Raw genomic sequence first — 11,496 nt, forward strand, 5'->3', positions numbered from 1 at the left:
CACCTTGAACCTGGTCCTGGGATGGGGGCAGGTGCTGGGCAGGGAGGGCTTCCTGGATGCCCAGGTGCCTAAATAGAATCTTGGAGGGTTGCTGGGTGTTGGGTGGGGGCAGGGCTCCCGGCAGAGGTGGGAGTCATTCTTACTGTACCACCTCCCGTGGATTGACTATTTCAGGAGTGACAATGATTAGCAGCAATACTCTGTCTGCAGGCCTGTATCCGTGTCCCCATTCTCGGTTCTCTGCAGTGTACCCTAGGATTGTCACTCTTCTGTTCATTGTTTTCCCTGCATGTACTGGTTGCTTCCGAGTGGTCAGCCAGTGCCCCAGTGGCAGGAGCGCACCAGGAAGGAGCAATTAAGACAACCTCAGACCTGCAGGCACCTTCCCACTGCTCCCATGCTGACCCTTGGCTTGGCATGGTGCAGAATTATGCTGCCATAATCTTGTTCCAGATCCCAAGTGCTCTGCCTGCTTGCTGTAACTGATGATTAAAACTGGCGACGAAAAATGTCCAGTCTAGGAGAAAGCTTATAAGAGTTTATTTGAGCCAAACTGACGACAATTGCCTAGAAGTCAAATCTCAACGGATTGAGAAAATGCTCCGTGAAATGACTGTTTGCAGCTTATTTGATACGTAGAATCAAAGGAGGAGGGTTACATGAAATCCACTGATGGTAGATTAAAGGGATGGGAGGAAGCAAAGCGGGGAAGTCTTCAGAGATTGGATAAAAGTAAATTGGAGACACAGGTGCTTCTTTTACATACCCTGTTTCCCCAAAAATAAGACCTAGCCGGATCATCAGCTCTAATGCATTTTGTGGAGCAAAAATTAACATAAGACCCAGTCTTAGTTTACTATAACATAAGACCTAGTCTTATCTAACATAATATAAGACTGGGTCTTATATTAATTTTTGCCCCAAAAGACGCATTAGAGCTGATGGTCTGGCTAGGTCTCATTTTCGGGGAAACACGTAGGTGGGTACAGGATAGTTAGTGGTTCGCTTTTTACAGTACATAGAGATGGTAATCAAGAGCCAAGCATAATAACGAGGGATTTGGCTGTTTCCAGCTCTGGTCCGGAAAAAGGGTTACTGACATGCCAAGGATGTCATCTTAGGTGCAAAAAGACAATAGACAGGCCCACTGAAAGTGAAGATTGACTTTATGAAGGAAGCTTCAGGCTAAAGATGTGACTTCCCGCCATGATTTTTTATGCTCACGCCATCTTACATGGTTGTTTTCAGTCTCCTGAGCTTGTCAGGTTTAAACTGTGGCTCCTTTTCTATCCTCAACACAAACAAACAGAAATTACTGCTTTGCCAAAAGTAACCCGCCTCTCCCAGCTGCTCCCCAAGCCCTTTGCCATCTTGGGGCTGGTCCCCTGTGGTGGCTGGCCCTGAAGGGTGAAGTTGAGGACATGTGGGGGGTGGGAGCCAGGCAGAGCCTCCTTCCTGGGCTCAGCGTGGAGCGCTAGTCTGAGCGGCAATTTGATAGCGGTTCTCACTGGAAGGTGGGTGTTGGTTGCCAGCCAGCATTGGAACTGCTGTGTGTTATTTGCAGTTCGTTATTTTTATAAGGAAATGCAGTCTCCTTCTATGGCCGACGAGGTATACCAGTTGTCTATTTGCAAGCAAGTGCAGGCCCAGCCTGTCCTGTTTTTAATTTAAAACCCTGAGTAATCTGGCCCCTGCAACCTTTTCAAACCATGTGTCTGTACAAGGGCATCTGGAGGGGAGAAGTTGCGGTGCAGAAGGCACTTCTCTGGCTGGGGAGAGGCCTTGCCCTCTGTGAGTCACAGGACGGGGGCCCAGAATCAGCTTCCTCCCCGCTGGGGGCAGAAGCTAAACATTCATAAGACTTGGGGCAAAATAATGGGGAGACGGATCTAGAAAGGGATTTATGTGAGGCTTCAAAATCCATTTTCATTTTTAATAACAATTATTCCATTCTATTAATTTGGTCATTTAACGGAACAACAAGAGGCCTGACGGAAGATACTCTTGTAATCCTTTAAAGATCATGGTAGAGAAGATTCTAGCATCTACACTGCCGCAAAGTGGAACTGAGCTGAGCTCTCCCCGCTCATCCTATCTGCACGCAGTGAAGTGCTTCCTGTGCTGTGATCCCTTTTACTCCAGTAACTAGTGAGTTAGTGGATTTGTCCTTTTCTTCTTCCCCAGAGTCATTTGTGGGCTCATACTGTAAACAAACCTCCCTGACTTCCAAGGAATAGGAGAGCCACTCCCACTTTTCTCTCTGTTCACCCCTCCGCTCCCCAACCTCCTTTGTCTTCAGATGGTTTGCGTGGGAGTGTGTGAGACATTGCAATAGCGGATCTTTATTCTTTTACACCATAATGAAACCCTAGCATCTTCAGTCGCGTCATTTATTCCGCTTTCCCGTTATGGTTGTTTTGCCGTTGTTGTGGTTTTTCCTACAAGATTAAGAACGTATATATTTTTAAAGAATTGATAGTAACTGCAGTTTGTAGCCTCCATAACTGCTTGTATCTTCTGTTATTCCTCATGGTGTGATGGGAATGTCACATCCGTTCCGTGCTGGCTGACAGTATAGTGTAATTATAGTCATGATGGATTCAAATGCCTTTGGAAGGCCCATGCGAGGGAATCACATATGTCTTTCGTAGGCGATCAAATCCGTTGCCTGTCGCAGGGAGGAGAGCGTATGCACCCACCCTGCTTCCTAACCCTCAGATGAAGTCACACTACATTCTCTGTTAGTAACTGGATGGATTTCTAAAATCCAGAGAGACACCTTTTATCTTTCCGTGCTCAGTCCTTTTGGTCTTTCTATACATCTGAAGTCTCCTGACCCCTTTCTTTGCTATTTTCCACCTCACCATAGCCCTTATTACTATGATAACTGGTCTTCAACTGCACATTTTGGTGAATTAGGTTTGGCTCGTGCCTAAAGAACTTGGTGGTGCCCTTTATTTGATCCTGGGACTCTGCCAACTTTAATTATATCAAGCTCCTAATTATACACACAGGTAGCGTCTTGAGATATTTTCATACTTCACACTCCTTATAGAACGTTTGTTCTGCTGTCACTGAAGGTGACCTCAGCATATAAACCCAGAGACAAAAAGTCATGCAGGGTCTTGGCAATGGGTCCCTCTCCTTTGTCACTTAATGCCAACTCTTGTCCTTTGGAAGCGTTCGTTAGTTCTCCCTTGGCCATTTGCATCTTTTCTTTTTCTTCGTCTTAACTAAAACTTCTCTCAGAGGTTTCTGTCTCTGGTATGATTTCTGATGACTGATTTCAGAATCGCATCCTCTTTCTTAGCTATTATTCCTTTCAGAGCCCCCTTATTCCGCAGTAGTGACTGAAAATTCCATTTCTTTGTGAAATTTTACAAGTAAAAATAAGGCCCATGATATATCTGTGCCTATGAGAAATGGTCTGAAAGACAGAGAATAAAGATGTTTGCCTCTTCCCTCCCGCATCTTTCAGATACAATACGTTTAGCTAAACTGAAGATGTTAGTCTACCACTTTGCTTCTCTTTCCTTTTCATTTTTCTAAGCCCCGCTTTTCCTATTATGCCCCAAGAAGCTGCAGCTTGGTTGGTGCAATCTGCAGAATCCCACTTTATTTGCGTTGTAACACTGTGGCGTGTGTTGCTGTTTGCGTGGGGGCCCATTTCCTGGTCCATGTCTGGCCTGGGCAGGTGGGGTGTACCTGATCCTCCCTTCTCTGCAGCGTCCCCTTGCTGGCTAAAATCGCTCAGTCTCTTTCAGGTTTCGGACACGTTTCTTGCTTGTTCCAGACAGGCAAACGCATGGTTGCATTATATAAACTAACATGCTTGTGGCTGGAAATGATTTAACCCTACAGTCGGGGGTTGTCGAAGCATTCTGAGTAATTCCCTAGAGAAGGCCCTGGGGAGGCTGATTTGGGAGAGCTGGTGCTAAGCGACATCATGCAGTCACTCGTCCCAAGTAAAGGGCAACTGAGTGAGTGGCTCTGACTAAGAAGGGTCACTGAGAGCAGGCCAAAGGGAGGACGCACCAGAGTCAAAGCTGGCAGATCTTCCTACCGTGACAGCGAAGTACAAACAGCCCAGAAGCATGGGCGTGGGGACTGACGAGCAGACAGTGGTGTCCTCGTGGAGTTTCAGCTCCGGATCTTAGGCTGTGCACGTCAGCGCCCGAGGAGCAAAGTCAGGGCTGGGATGGCGCTGAGTAGGATCGAGAGTCAGAGCCATGAGAGTAGGATGGACACTTCCCTTTTCTGGCCTTAGACCTGCTGTGCTGCTGACAAACTTACCGGATAAGTTTGATGAGTGATTGAAATGGGTTATGGTTTGATTTGATAAATGTGCTTTAAGCAGAGCCTGGAAGTGCTCCATCCTGGCAGTTCGGTGCTCGTTTCTTCCTTGGGTGATGGCTGTGGCTCTAGAGAGGTCTGGGGAGGGACACTATGGCTGCTGCCAGCTCTGTTTGCCTTGTCACTCGGCCTTGTGGAGGCCGCAGCTCACCAGTGTGAATCTGCTGCGGAGACAGATTGTTGAATCAGGAGGCAAAGAGTCTACATCAGGGCGGAAAGAAGCCAAGTGCTCCCCCAGCGCAAAGAGGGGGTGCCTGGATGGCAGGCAAGGGTGGCAGGGATCCCTCTCGTCCCCACGTCTTCATCGAGCACCAGCCTGCCAGGTTGACAGAGCTTGGCAGTGAGAAGGGCTGGAGCCTGCGAGCATGGCTGCTTCCAGTGATTTTGTGAAAATCGAGAGGGCGGAGGAGGTTTCTCCTGAGTGCCATGTAGGGGCAATGGTCTCAAACCACAGCGGGGGGATTTCAGTGAAAAGAATATGGGAAAGCCCTGCCTGACCCCAAGAGCTGCCCATCTACCAAGGGGCTGCCAGGCGGGGGTGCCGCTTGTGAGGAGAAGCCTACCCCCCTGGACCAGGTGTCGGACCGTGAAGCAGAGCCCCCACGCAGTGCCTGGCACTAAATAAAACGTCCACATATGTGTGCTTCAAGGTCACGAAAGCAAAGCATTATGCACGATAAACTCGTCTAAATACCAAAGGGTATTCCCAGGCAGTACGGAGCTGCCTTCCCTGTCAGTGTGCACATGGCCTGAGGCTGTTTGCGTTCAGTGTTCACATCTCCTGGGTACGCATTAGAATCGGCCATCACATGTGTATTGAGCATCTGCTGTAAGCCCGGTGGCCTGTGGATGTGGTCCTGAGGGGACTGTGCTAGGCAGTAGGGACGGGCATCAGACACCTGCCCCTGACGGGAATGGCAGCACACGTTACCACCCACCCTGCGCCAGGCCGCGGTCCCCCGTCACCTCAGCTCTCACTTGCTCTAAGACACCACGTCGCCCGTCTCATTTTACCACAATTTACAAGCGAAGGATTCTTTTCTCCCTCGGTGAGATGATTGTGGAGACCACGCTAATCTGTGCTTAGACTGCAGAAGAACAGGAGCAGCTAGCCCTGTGCACCCACTGTCTGCTGCCCAGGCGTCTGTCTCTAACCCCCATCTGCCTAATGAGCCAGTTAGGCCAACAGGGAAGCCTTTGGTCCTCATCCAGGGATGGATGTGAGGCCAGTAGGAGGCGCCTCTCTTCCTGTCTCCAGGCCCCTCTCACAGCCTGTTCCCTGCAGGCTGGGAACCTGGTGGGCAGGTCCACTCCGGGCAGGAGGGCTCCCCGGTGCCCTGGGGTGGAAGCACGTGTTGCCATGTGCTGGCCAGCTGGACCCTGCATGTCTCAGAAAGCCAGACGCACACATGGGATGGGCAGTGACTGTGGTTAGTGAGCGGTCTTTGCAGTTGGGCTTTGGACTGTTTGAGTGATCAGTCGTTTCAGAGAAGAAAAAGCATCTGCTGTCCTAACAACCAAGAGAAAAATACGGTGGAAGGGAGGCCTGCTGCTGCCTTCCCATGAAAGATGAATCACAGCCTTCCTCACTTCCCACACTTTCTTTCCTTTTTAAAAGGCTTTAAATCTTCATTGACGCGTAAATGGTTTCTTCCTGCCTGTGAATGAATATCTTTTGATATTCCCACAAGTTTCTTCCAGTTTTTTGTTTTTTTTTTTTGGTCCTGCATATACATATGTATTTCTAGAGTTGGGGATTTATGATGCTTTTTTATAAACTACACTTGTTTATACCTTTTCTTTCCTCTAGTAAGTACTCTTCCTATTTCCCTTTGTTTCTGGCATATACAACACTACACCTAACCTAGCGTCATGAAAGTCAGCGTGCTTGCTTATTAACTTTGTAAAATGGATCTGCCATCGAGGATGCTAGACGAAGCCCTTGCTTGTGTATAATTTAAGTGAGTGAAACCCTAGTTTCTGGAAAAACAGGCTCCTTCCCCAGAGCTTAATCACCCACAGGGGACTGTTTCACCGGAAAGAATCAACTGCAGTGTTTTTTTTCATTCTCCTTGGTTGATTGTATTTGGGTTTTTGTCTGCAGCCCACTAATTCTTACCACATCATGGAGTCTGAGAATTTCTGCAGTGGAATGGACCTTAGATAATGTTTGCATTTTTCTGACTCCTGGAAATCCTAGTGTTCAGGGTCATGTTCTGGAGACTGTCCCTGACCATCACCCGTTCCCCACTCGCCCCATTCCACCCTGGGTTTCCAGAGGTGTCTGGGTCCACCTTACACACTAGACAGCAGGCTTTTTGGACTGGGAGTGTGTGTGGTGTGGAACTCGCAATTGTGTTCCCAACCTCCACCAGAGTGTCTGACACGTATTAAATTCTCAGTGACACAGAAGAGAGTGAGAAGTCATGGGAAGTACATGGGAACTCAGCGAATGAGAAATGGGAGTGGGTGGTTTGTCAGAGGTGGCTTATTCCATCAATGGCTGGCGCCCAAATGCAGAGGCCACTGTCTGTCTTGCAAAGCGAGTGCTGATGTTATGTAACTGCACGTCCCTCCCTCCATCTGAGGACCTGACGCCTTTCCTATCAAGCAGCCCAGAGCCAGAACCAGCCCTTCAGATCTGTTCCCGATGCTGAAGCGTGTTTTCTGTCCATGTTCTGGCTCCTCAGCCACTGTGGGCCCCAGTAAACCTTCACCAGCTTGGCTGTGCGCGTCTCCATTAGGGGGATGGCTGAGGACCCAGCACGCAGCGTCTGAGGCTGCGAGGTGCCTTCAGAAATCAGACCTCAAGTCTTCCTTAGAAAATTGACCTTGGTCCAACGTCTGCAGCTGTTCCGAGAGGAGTTTGTTGCATTCGCTCTGTAATGTAACTTCCCTTATTCCTGTGGGTGCTGAATACAGAAGGAAAATCCTGGGTTTGGCCCTCTTCCCTCCTCTCCTGTGGAGGCTTAAGCTGAGTGCCAGCCCCCGGCTTACCTCCCCACCTGCAGGCTGCTTCTGGAGAGTTCAGTTTGCCCCAGCACTGTTTCCAGGGCCTGCTCTGCCCAGCACGTTGCTGGCAGCTGTCCTGTGCTTATGAGGGAAAAGGTTTTCTCCACCAAAACACCCTTCGTTCTCATGGCATTTGGAAGGCCAGAGAAGGCATCCCAGAACAGTTGAAAATGACCGTTTCCTCCTCACACACCCCCTCCCCACTGCACCCTTCCCTTCTTCACATTTCTTTTTCCTGTCTTTTCACTTCAGTTTTCCCAATTATTAAAAGACTATATTATTGAAACATTTTAGAAAACAGAAAAAGGAGAAAGAAGGAAGAAAAAAAAAGACCCGTGTTGCGCACCGCGTAGACAAACCCCGCTAGGTAGTGCTGAGTTCCTCTCTTCCAGCGCAGATATGATTCAGAACTTCATTCATTCAACAGGTTGTTGCTAGATACTCCCCTCCGCCAAGCACATCGCAGGGATTGGAAATCAAGTGGCGAAAAACGGTCCAGGTCCCTGCCTTCACGAGCTCACAGATAAATAGACGATATAATTTTAGGTGGTGACAGTGCTGCAAAGGGAGCAGAGAGCAGGAGAGGGCCAGAGGGGGCCCGAGGTAGCGAGTGGTTCCTGCTGGGCTGGGCTGAGAAGGCCTCTTGGGGGAGGCGACTCGGAAGTAGGATCCTGAGGAAGTGAAGGAGCTTTAAAGTGACAGTCTTGGGCTGGGCGCTCTGAGCGGTGAAGTGACACGAAGAGCCCGAAGGTGGGAAAGCATGGGAGAGGAACACCGAGGCTTTGGGGTGCGCCGAGCATGGGGAGCGGGCAGGGGCCTGGGACACAGTGGGGTTTGCACTGAGAGCGGCAGACGCACAGGATGGCTTGTGCAGTTGTGTTCTGCTTTCTTTCCTTTATATAAACACAGGCGTTTTTCCATGTATCACAAAATACATACAGGAAGTGTCAAGAAGGACAGAAAAAGAGGTAGTGATCCAGGCACAGCTTAGGTACATACATAAGCCACGCGATAACAATCCACATGCCCGTACACATACACGCCTGTGGCTCGCACCTGCATGTGTGCACACACACGCATACACATGTAGACCCATGCCCAGGCACCTGCATGTATGTACACATACACACATACATTCACCTGTGTGTATGCACACACACACACCCGTGCCCAGATACCTGTACATACACATGGAGATATTCACATACACGCACAGATGTACACTCACCTGCATACACATGCGTACCTTGTGCACACCTACCCTATCTCCTCAGGGGAACTCCTGCCTTAGATTCTGTATGTCTCCCAGGCCCGGTCTCGTGAAGCCCTGCCCATCCTAGGTGCTCATGACATTCTGTGAGTTGACGATGACAGTGGCTGTGCTTTCCTGTGGCGTGCTACATGCTCTCTGCATCCCCTAACCCACAGAGGTCCACATTAGCAGTGGATGAACTTGACGGTGATTCCAGGGGACAGAATGCTGGAGCTGAAATCTGACAAGAGAACTGGAGAAAGGATTATGTTTAAATACACTTATTAGGAAAGAAAGTAATATGGGCAAATAAATGTAAATACGTGGAGGGCTAGTGAGAGAAGTGTAATAATGTTCAGGAAGCCATAACTTCTCATGTCAGGCAAATTTCCAGCCACGGAGGGCCACAGATTGGAAGTCGCAGGGCCCTGCTTTGAAAACGTTCTGTGTCTTCTTCTGTAAAAGCCACTCTCCATCTCAGCCAGTGACCAAGGCGCCAGATCTGCCTGTGAACTTCACGGCAGGCCTCACCTGCCACTTCTTCCCCAACACTCGCTCCCTCCTGTGACGGAGGCACGTTTGGCAGGCATCCCGTATGAGTGTCCCATTGCAGAGCAGTGTGTGGTCTGCAGCTCAGCCAAGAGCCAAAGCCTTGGTACAAATAAGGGGTCTCGAGAAGAAGTCGGGGATAGAGACCCAGGAACCCTCCAGGCATCGTGGGTGGGCCGATAGTGAGCAGTGGGGAAGCCTGGACCCTGGGGGAGGGCTGGGAAATGGTCCCAGTAGAGTGTTACTGCAGCAGTGAGTAAAGCTGAGGCCGGCTCAGCAGTGTCTGACAGCACAGCGCCTTCTGGAAAGGCGAAGATGGAACTCTGGTGATGGGGGTGGGGGGCTGGCTGACAGCAGGGTGGGGCTGTGGGCACACGCCTGCTCTCTGCTCAGTGTCTTCTCTCTGCCTACATCGCCTTCCCCCCCATCTGCAGACAGCACTGCCTCGCATGAGCGCCGGCCCCAGGCCCGAGGCAGCACAGTTGCAATGTTCACCTTTATTTCAGCATGGTGGCCTCTCCTGGTTTTCGCCTTCTTCCTCCCCGCATCTGCGGGCAGTGGCCAGGTCTCAGTCATCTCGGGATCTCAGGTTTCCTCCTGGGCCTGCACTGAACTCTGCTGTCATGGCAGCAGGAGGCTGCAGCCCCTGCTCATCCAAGGTGTGGGCCAGGGTAATGGTTTCGGCCCTCGTCAGTACTCGGGCACTGGTGGTAGAGTTGTATGAAAGGACAGGAATGTGTAGCCAGTGGAAATTTTCTGTTAGTCACTTCTTCCTCCTTGTAGGCTCCAGGTCGGGTGGCAGTCACTACAGCCACATAACGGCCTCATACCCAACAGCCCGTCTCAAAGCTCATGTAGTGGTTGATCTCGCCATTTTTGTCACATCGTCTGTTCACCTGCAGTGCAGTAGATGTGTTTCATCCTGGGACCTCAGCATGAAGCACCTGTGACCCCTCACTTTTTCTTTGGGGTAGAAATTACTGACAGTTAGGAGGACAGCATTTGCTGTGTCTTACCTCCCCGGTCCCCAACCTTCTGTCGGGGACTTGCTTTCAGAGTGAAATAAATCAATATTTACTTGTAAAGTCTTAGTTCACAGTACATTTCCCCATTTAAATGAAATTGAAACAGGCAGTAAAAGAAGAAAGAAGAGGTCTCGATTCACTTTAGAAAAACAAATCAGGCCAAACGTATTAATAATTTCCCCCAGAATAGCTCTCTAGCTTCTGGTGAATTCTGTCAGCCAAATTGAAAGTTCCTTCCAATCTGTAACTTTGTAGAGAGCCCACCCCAGAGGTGCCTTTTCCATTTTTCTCTTTGAATTAAACATGACGCCTCCCAGCGGACACAGCCCTTCCTGCTCACAAGGAATTGTACAGTTATGGCATCAGAGTGTGAGCCCTCAGAGCCAGTCAGGCCATCCCAGAGACAGCATGGAGTCATGACATGTCACAGAAGGTCAGGCAGGGAGGAGGAATGCCCCCCACCCCCTGACTCCAGACACCCGCTGGGAGGAGTCAAAAGCATCTTGCATAGGAGCTGCCTGGGCAGACCTGGCATCCCCCATCTTTCCTGGGAGTCGTTGCTCCTCCAGCCCTCTCTGCCGGGAGCCCCAGCCCCACTCCTCCTCCAGGGCCTTCGCTGACCTCCCTGCACTGCCACCCTCTCTGTGGGGACATCACAGCTCTTCACAGTGCAGTGCCTTCTGCTTGTGTGTGCCCCACCAGACTCTGGTTTTCCACTGTACACCTGTCATGGCATCTGGCACCTAGTGGACTGTTAGTCAACAAATATTGAGTGTGTGCTGTGTGCCAGGCATCCAGCTTGACTCTGGGAAAAGAGCTATGCAAGACAGCGAGGTCCTTGCCTGGCATAGCTCTGCAGCTCAGTCTGCTGGGATCTGATGAAATGACACAGGTTTGCTGGAGTGAATGAGTGACACTCTACTGTACCTTTCACATAGGAAAAAGCCTTGCTGAATGATTGAAGGCGTGGGAAGGGCAGTGATGTTATTAACAACCTGCTTTGCATACAGAACGTCCTTCAGTTCTCCCAGCCATCGCCTGAAGTGCGCGTTTTAGTCCCTGCTTTACAGATGAGAAAACTGAGGGTTGTAGGGAAAGTGTCTGGCCTAAGCCTCACAGCTAACAGTGGTGGAGCCACTATTTGAACCCCGCTTCGTGCAGGACGAAGCATATCTTCTTTCTACTTTGCATTCGGACTCACCTTGGGAAGTCTGGACCTCTCTGACATCCGCCATCCATCTAAGGACTCTCCCTAGGGAAACAATTCCAGGCCCTTTGACTTTCCTCCAAGCTCCTGCTCGGAGC

General features: G+C 50.1%; 1 protein-coding gene across 8 annotated transcripts in view; it reads left to right on the top strand.

Moving 5' to 3' along the window:
* Positions 1-11,496, top strand: part of ZFAT (zinc finger and AT-hook domain containing) — a 213,275-nt gene that overhangs the window by 200,173 nt on the left and 1,606 nt on the right. The window lies entirely within an intron of this gene.

This window comes from Rhinolophus sinicus, linkage group LG12 (genome assembly GCF_036562045.2).
Source record: "Rhinolophus sinicus isolate RSC01 linkage group LG12, ASM3656204v1, whole genome shotgun sequence".
Lineage (NCBI taxonomy): Eukaryota > Metazoa > Chordata > Mammalia > Chiroptera > Rhinolophidae > Rhinolophus > Rhinolophus sinicus.